The following is an 8,589-nucleotide window of genomic DNA, read 5'->3' as shown; positions in this document are numbered from 1 at the left end:
CTGGTATCGCGAGATGTGCGAGGGTGGGGGAGGGACGTGATTGGCTGGCTGGAAGGGGGCGGGTAGACCCCGCCCACTAGTGCTGAGATTGGCTGGCTTGCGTTGGAACGTTCTGACACTGCGAGAGTTGGGCGTCTCGGGGAGATGGCGGGAAACATGCGATGAATGAGAGTCAGGAGGCAGTGCAGGGGCTCTGGTGCTGGGTTTGGTCCTGGAAGGTCCAGGTTCAAACCCCACTTGGTGGGTGCTCTTGTGCCAGCCACTCTGTCAGCCTAGTCTCCCTCACAGGGTTGTTGTGCCAGGACAAAGGGAGGAGGAACTCTGCACACCAACCTCAGCTCCTTGGAGGGAGGGTAGTATAAAAAATAAACGACTGCTAAGACATGCAGAGTGGATCAGATCAGGCTTAACACACCACCCTTCCTTCCTGCAGCAGCACAATCCTAAGCTTGTTTACTCAGAAGTCCCATTGACTTCACTGGGGCTTACTCTCAGGAAAGTGTGCAGCCTAAAGCCCCAGTCCTATCCAGTTTTCCAGTGCTGGTGCAGTCATGCCAATGGGGTGTGCGCTGTGTCCTGTGGTGTAGGGCCAGTTGCTGGGGCCTTCTTAAGGTGTGCTGTGGGAGTTTGGGGGAGGGTGTCATGAATATGTACATGTTAGGCCTAGGTTAGCATGTGGAGGCTGAACCAAACTAATTCAGTAACTGAGAAGTGGCTAGCAGTTCCCAGATGCAAGAATGTGAGTAAATAAACAAGAATTACAACCCCTTGGAATGTTTAACACCTTAGTAGACTGATCAAGTGTAATGGAATGCAGCTATGGATCTCCAGTTGGGAGGGGTAAAGAACTATGAGGGGCTAGCAACCAGGCCAACTTTAAGAAAGTTCTGCCCTCAAAAGTTTCTGATTGGACAGTCTAAATAAGTATGAAGTCACCTCAGCACTATTAGCAAAAGAAGTATAATAAGTACCCCAAGGGATGTGCATGTTCCTTTCTTGGACAGTTTTTGCGTGCAACATCCTGCATGCTTGGAGCTCCATTGTCCAACATGGGCACCTGGCCTCATAGGTAGCCTGGAGCTAAAAGATCTATAAGAGTAACTGACCTAGGTGAGAGATGGGGACTAATAGAGATAGCCAGCTAGCTTTATTATTTTATTGCTGATATGTTTCCTAGATGTTTATGCCTCTAGCATTTGCTGCCTTACTGTAACTTTATGTAACCGTATGTACTTAATAAACTAAAATCTCTTTTACTAAGTTGTTTCATTGTCTGTTGGGGACAAAGTTTCAGAATCCTGCCTAGCCGTTCAGCAAGCTACCAAGTGCTCATTGAGGTCTAGTAACTTGAGGACAGAAGCTTTAATTGGAGAAAGAGCTCAGTGCCTGCAAGGGATAGAGTTAAGCCTAGAGGGTCTCAGTGTCCCTGGACTGAGGCACTGGCACATATAGGCTGGTGGCAGAGGGGCCTTGAGGGCTTTAGGGTTTGAGAACCAAGAACTGTGAGCACCCAAACCCCCCTAAGTTTACGACAGAGGGTCATTTATTAGTCGGGCCATTAGGGTGTGTGGTTGGTCTTTGGAACTCCTTGCCGCAGGATGTGGTGACGGCATCTGGCCTGGATGCCTTTAAAAGGGGATTGGACAAGTTTCTGGAGAAAAAAATCCATTACGGGTTACAAGCCATGATGTGTATGTGCAACCTCCTGATTTTAGAAGTGAACTATGTCAGATGCAAGGCACCAGGATGCAGGTCTCTTGTTATCTGGTGTTCTCCCTGGGGCATTTGGTGGGCCGCTGTGAGATACAGAAAGCTGGACTAGATGGGCCTATGGCCTGATCCAGTGGGGCTGTTCTTATGTTCTTGTTCTTATGTTCTAAGGTATGGGAACATGTTTTCTCTTATCACAGGGTTGCATTGTAGCTACATCGGAGCTGAAAAAGTTGGATAGGATTGGACCCCAGGGCAGCCATTTTCAGCCACTGTGCTGTGGCACACTGGTGTGCCGTGAATGGTCTGCAAGTGTGCCGTGGGAGTTTGGGGAGGGTCATTTATTAGTCGGGCCATTAGGGGGATGTGAGCTCCCCAGCAGTATCGCAGTGTGCCTTGTCAATGGTAAAAAAAACTGGTGGTGTGCCTTGACAACTTTAGTATCTTGTCTGTGTGCCATGAGAAGAAAAAGCTTGAAAATCGCTGCTCTCAGGAAATGGGGGCAATGGTCCTTATTCTTACAAAATAACCCTTGAGAAGGATTAGGCTGAGGGTGACTTGCTCAAGGTTACCCAATGCACTTGATCACTGGTTTGAACCTGGATTGCCAAACATTCTTACCACTACACCCACACTAGCTTCCTACATGCAACCAAGATATTTTATCCAGTGGTTTATCTATGGGCAGATTGATGTTCATGGAGGGCCAAAGTGCAGGGCTTCCAGGAACCTTCCACTGGGTCCAGCTAGCATTGGACCCAGTGCACCATCAGGTGGCTGGAGGTGGGCACCATGGGTTGACCAAGGCAGGGCTTAAATCCAGGGATCCTGGCATTAGTGAGATGATTTTGGAGATCTGATCTAACAGTGAGAGGAGACTTTTGATAAGCTACATATGAGTGCTCAGGCTTGAAGGATGGCGATTTTACTTAGGGGCAGTTGTAATGAAGGAGTTTTGATGATAGTAGCCTACTACTGACCTCATCAAAACTATGTATGTATGTGTGCGTTGCTCCATGGAATCTGCTGGGCCGGACGTTTGGCCTTCTGACTTGTTTTGAGTTTGATGCCCTGAATCTAGATCAGGGGTTTCCAAACCCTGGCCCAGGGGCCAGATGCAGCCCGCGGAGAGCCTCTATCCGGCCCACGGCCAGTCTCTGATCCCCTGAGAGCCTCTGGCCCAGTTGACCAAAAGCAACCAAAGTTGTGCTTGTGGGGTGGGGGAATGGGAAATAAAGTGTGTGTGCTTTATTTCTTGGGCTGTGTTGGTGCTTGGAGAAATCCTGGACATTTGAGCCCATTCATTCATTCATTTCAGTCATTCATCCAAGTTCCATCTGAAGCAATGATGAATTGACACAAAGAAGACATGGAGGCCAGGGCTTCAGGTTGAGTCCAGGGAAAAAGAGCGCTTCTACTGAGCCAGCCCCCTTTCAGCCTTTTATTGTCTCTCATTAACAATACAAAAGCGATGCCCAGGTTACTTTTCTGCTACTCATAAAAAACTTTCTCAAGCAAAAGCGCATTCCTTACTTCTAGGCTTTATCTAAAAACTATGACTCATTCTATTTCCTTGCACTGGGCCTCTCAGCTTCCAGCTTCCCATGAACAAAGGAACATACAGGTTTGCTTTGGATGAGAAGAAAGAGGGGGTGTGTGCCCATGCCCAAATTGTCATGTTTTGCCCGAAAGCTCTGAAGCTCAGTGCCTCTGCACTGTTACACTGCTACACCATCTCTAATGTATTTATTTAAATTTTATATTTCTTTTTTTTTTCCGGCCCTTGACACCATGCCAGATATTTGATGCTTGGAGTTTCCTGATCTAGATAATTGCTTCAGACTGTACTGTTCAGTTTTGAATACATCAAGTGTGGTTGCTTTTGAGTAAGAGAGCGCTTGTTGCCATATTGGTGTGAGGTGTTCAAACACAGAATTACTGCTGTTGCAAGGAGGGAAGATACAGCTCTTGCTCACTGACTTCTAGGGAGCTGAAATTCTTGCATGTGCTTGCCAAGGTTCTGATAAACTGTTTGAATGAAAAGATGTAATGAATGTCTCTCAGAGTAAAAAGATTCCACACATACCAGAAGAAAAGTCTGGGGAAAAATTTCCAGACCTGTCACAATAAAGAGATAGTTTCTGTTAAGGCAAAAAGAGTGTATTGGTATCTTTCCCCAATATTGAAAAAAAACAAAACAAACAATTCTCATTTCAGTAATAAAGTAAGGCTGCAATTCTAACCACACTTTCCTGAGAGTAAGCCCCATTGAACCAAATAGGACTTCTGAGTAGACCTGGTTAGGATTGTGCCCTAAGTGTGTTGGTTGGCAACCTTCAGTCTCGAAAGACTATGGTATAAGCCTACAGCACCCAGTATTCCCAGGCGGTCTCCCATCCAAGTACTAACCAGGCCTGACCCTGCTTAGCTTTCGAGATCAGATGAGATCAGGCATGTGCAGGGTAACAGTTACATGAGGGTGATTGAAAGAAGCTATTCTGAAGCCTACTAAGGGCCCAGTCCTATCCAATTTTCCAGTGCCGGTGCAGCTGCAATGCAGCCTTGAGAAAAGGGAACAAATGCCCCCTTACCTGGAGGAGGCCTGGAGTGGTGCTCCTCCTCACTGCAGGATGCAGTGCATGCCCCATTGGCATGGCTGCACTGGTGCTGGAAAATTGGATAGGATTTGGCTCTAAGTTCAGCAAGGCTTATGAGTTTACTTAGTCCATTCTGCAGAGAAGAAACATGTCATTACCACTCATGTATCATGTATATAGAAATGGAATAAAGCTGTAGCTTAAGTGGAAGAGAAACTTATTTATTTATACAGGTATTTATATACCGCCTTTCTTTGGTCGTCAGATTTCTCCTGAGACTTTAATCCAAGGCGGTGTAGGAATTTTTACAATTGAATAGTTATATCATCGTGTCATCAGTTTTCAGGTACTTCTGGTTGTTTCGAACTGGCAGCCTCAGATCTTCAGGCATACAAGGCAGCAGCTCTACCAACTGAACCAGACCTACTGCCCTGATATGAAATGATAAGCATAACTATAGAAGTATGATAGCATATATGACTAACTAAAAACTCCAGTAGAACACCAACTTAAACACATGATACTAGACTGTATTGCTGGGGAGAACTAGAAGTCTATTTCCAGTGTGATCATGCATCTTACATCTGCATTTTATGTGACTTGCACACTGAATTTAGCTAGCTGATTATGTAAATATTTGCTGTATGTATGCCTGAGATGGCAAAAACAAATAGGTGGTCAAGCACCTGGCACAACATAATCCTGCTGCTTTCCAGAGTTTGATTCAAGAGGTCTCAAACTATCTTGCTCTCATAAGCTGATATATAAAATGAAGTGCTGATCTCATTGAAGTCAACTCACCAGCACTTACCATACATTAGAGTAGACATGCATAGAATCAGGCTGCTATACTTGCAGGTTTTGTCACCATTTTGTTTCAATTAGATCAGCACTCCTATCAATTGAAAGAGTTGTGAAACCAATGCTTCTGCTACTGTTTGTGTAGGACCATGGAACTGTATGACCGGAACTGGAAGGCAATGTAGGCCAGTGTTTCTCAATGTTTGGCCTCCATTGTACCACTTCACATGGTCCACCTATCTGATGTATCACTGGAAGTAACTGGCAATGACATCCTCTACATGCAACCAGATGGTGCATCTGACATCATTGCCAGTTAGTTCTGGATTAGGAGGCCAGATGCGACACAACAAATACAAGTAAGAGGCTCAGGGTGGACAGGAAGGCTTTTCTGAGTACGGCAGAGCATGCTTTGGAGCTCTAGTCAGTGGGCTTACTCTCAGGGAAGTGCGGCTAGGATGGCAGCCTCAGAGCCCAGTCCTCTGCCTGCCTACTCAGAAGTCAGTCCCCTTCTAGTCAATGGGCTTCCTCCCAGGCTGCAGATGGTTCGCAGGAAGCCGTGCGAGGAAGGCGGCAGCTGGGCAAGCGGAGCGGCTCGGGAGGGCGCTGTGAGGGAGTCTGTGTGCCGCCGCCCGGCGCGGGCCGCTCTCCTCGGCCTCCGAGGGGCAGGAAGCGGAAGCGAGCTGTCAGGAAGCCGAGGGAGCCGCGGAGGCTGAAGCAGGAAGGGAGCGTGGCGTTGCTTCACAGGCGCGGATCTGCAGGGAGTCCCGGTCCTTCGCGGCTGGCGCGCTCCTCGTCCCGGAGCGGTGAGTGGTGCTCCGTCACCGCCGCCCTCCCTCCCCGGCAGCAGGTCCCCTCATGCGGAGGCTGGGAAAGCGGCGCCCGCCTCCGCGGCTCCCAGAGGCAGGGGGCGAAGGCTGCAGTCCTGTCCACACTTTCCTGGGAGGAAGCCCGTTGACTGTAATGGGGCTTGCTTCTGAGTAGGCAGGCAGAGGACTGGGCTCCGAGGCTCCGACCTTGCCCACCCTTTCCTGGGAGAAAGGCCCACTGAACACAATGGGGCTTACTTCTGAGTAAGCTTACATAGGGTTATGCAGCAAGAACAGGGGCAGGAGGCAGCTGCGGGGCAGGCTGCAGGAAGCGCAGGCTTTCATGTCCACCCTCCTACCCCGTCAGAGTTGTGGTGAACGTGACAACTGTGTGCAGTTATCGGGTTGTCCCTGTTTCAGGTTCCAGGATACAGCTGAGGCTGACACGCATCTCTGGGTGGAGCTTCCCGCAGAGCAGGAGCCTGTTCTGAACTCTGTGCCGGTCCAAGCAGATGTTACATTCTTTAAGCTGCTCCTTCGGATTCTTCAGGGACTGCGAGTTTTCTGGCTGCAGGAACAGGAGCTTGGCTGCCATTCTCAATCTACGATCTCGGTGATCAAAGTTGGTCCTTTTTCTTATAAAGACGTGCCTTGGCCTGGAGAGGCGAGACGTGGTGAAGCACAACGAGCCTCCTTTATGTTAACAGAATGCGGGTCTCTTGCTTGTGTGCTGCCTGAGGCCTCTGGTGGGCCGCTGTGAGATACAGGAAGCTGGACTAGATGGGCCTTTGGCCTGATCCTGCAGGGCTCTTCTTAGGTTCTTACAATCAGCTGACAAGGGAGGGCACCAGGATCCAGGTCTCTTATAGCTTTGTGTGCTCCCTGAGGCATCAGGTGGGCCACTGTGAGACGCAGGAGGCTGGACTGGATGGGCCTTTGGCTTGATCCAGTGAGGCTCTTCTTATGTTCAGCTGACAAGGGAGGGCACCAGGATGCAGGTCTCTTGTTGCCTTGTGTGCTCCCTGAGGCATCTGGTGGGCCAATGTGAGACACAGGAAGCTGGATTGGATGGGCCTTTGGCCTGACCCAGCAGGGCTCTTCTTATGTAACAGTGGATATTAGCTGATGGCTAGTAGGATGCATATAATATATGCAGATACATGGGTTTAAGCTGGGGAAGAAAAAAGGATGTGTGCAGAAGTGAGAAAAATCTTTCGCTCTGAGACTTCCTCTGTGACTGGAAAGATGCTTCTAGCCTGAGTAGATGATTCTGTGTAAGGACGATTAGTGCACTGACTTGGTATAAATGGTTGACAACCTTCAGTCTCGAAATACTATGGTATAAGCCTACAGCACCCAGTATTCCCAGGCGGAATCCCATCCAAGTACTAACCAGGCCTGACCCTGCTTAGCTTCCAAGATCAGACGAGATTGGGCATGTGCAGGGTAACAGTTGCTCTTCATATGATTATATATGCTGGAAGCTTCTGCAGTGCAAGTTGTGTGCTTTGTTAGTCCAAAAGCAGATGAGCAAACTTTAATAAGTGAGAGATTGCTTATGAGATATCCATTTCTGTACTTCTTTAGGACAGCTCAGATATTACAAAATCACTAGCTATGAAGCACGTGACCCAGCAATGTTGCCCTTGCACTTCCTCTAACACGTATACCTGATGAAATGAATGCATGTACTCATCAGGAGTGTTGTGTGCACTAACGTGAAATTGCTCAAAAAATCAACAGCTTAAATGCTTGTGATTTAATAGAGATTTGACTATTTAGCATTTTGGTTCCTTGCAAGAATTTCCAGGATGCTGGGAAGTGCAGCAAACCTTTTGATCATCTGTGTCTTCCAATGAGCTGAATTGCTCAAGAACTCCGATGTTACAAATTTCATTGTTACGAAAATGTAGTCTACGTAAAAGAGAAGATGACCAAATTAAGTGAGGAAGAAGAGCAAGTAGCACAAATGATAACTTCTATGGTCAAGCTAAGTTTAGTCACCCTTGAGGATCAGAACCAGTTGTAGCAAAATGTTGGTAGAGAAGGGAAGCCAGACCTTTCCCAGTCATGTCTCTGCATCAGTTTATTTTCCTTTTTCGAATTTAGGATTGGCTCAGGGAAGTGCCTGAGAACTCAGCATCCTATGTGGATGAGCATCTCCAGGCTTGTCCTTACGAACATTATCTGTAATGGACACATGTACATAAGGGGAAAAAGCAAAGAACACTATAGATGATGGAAGAGGTAGAGAACTGCAGCGGCTGGAAAAAATACACATTCTACTTTTTCAATTTTTTTCTTCATTTATAAGGAAAACAAATTATTTTTCTTTGCCATAAACAAACTGTTATGTTCACATCTGGGAACAACGCAGAAGTACTTTGAACATTATATAAAAGCCGTAGCAAAATGGCTCGAGCAATCCTAAGTGCTGCACAAAAAGGGAGAAAACTAGAGTGATTGATGTATAGCAACAATTTTCAACCAGTGTGTCACAAATGGTCTGCTGGTGTGCCACGGCAGTTTGGCAAAGGTTCGTTTATTAGTGGGGCCATTGGGGGATGTGAGCCCCCTACCAGCAGCATGGTGTGCTTTGTCAAAAAACTGATGGTGTGCCTGGACAATTTTAGCGCCTTGTTAGTGTGCCATTAGATGAAAAAAGTAGAAAA

At 47.4% G+C, this 8,589-nt stretch overlaps 1 protein-coding gene and 1 pseudogene across 3 annotated transcripts in view; one reads left to right on the top strand and one right to left on the bottom strand.

Annotated features, from left to right (window-relative positions):
• Positions 1 to 4,070: 4,070 nt before the first annotated feature.
• On the bottom strand, positions 4,071 to 4,187 carry LOC136646445 (5S ribosomal RNA; annotated as a pseudogene).
• Positions 4,188 to 5,832: 1,645 nt separating this feature from the next.
• The window catches only part of UGGT1 (UDP-glucose glycoprotein glucosyltransferase 1), a 61,808-nt gene continuing 59,051 nt past the window's right edge, over positions 5,833 to 8,589 (top strand). Inside the window, exons 1-2 of one of the 3 annotated variants that reach the window (XM_066619449.1) lie at positions 5,833 to 5,914; positions 6,338 to 6,539. The gene's annotated coding sequence lies outside the window, so the exon portion shown is untranslated. Of the gene's footprint in view, positions 5,915 to 6,337; positions 6,540 to 8,589 lie in introns of those variants that run through there. The other 2 variants (XM_066619447.1, XM_066619448.1) reach the window with 2 other exon arrangements.

This window comes from Tiliqua scincoides, chromosome 3, assembly GCF_035046505.1.
Source record: "Tiliqua scincoides isolate rTilSci1 chromosome 3, rTilSci1.hap2, whole genome shotgun sequence".
In the NCBI taxonomy this organism is placed as follows: Eukaryota; Metazoa; Chordata; class Lepidosauria; order Squamata; family Scincidae; genus Tiliqua; species Tiliqua scincoides.
The sequence above is the reverse complement of the archived record's forward strand: the minus strand, read 5'-3'. Positions and strand labels throughout refer to the sequence as shown.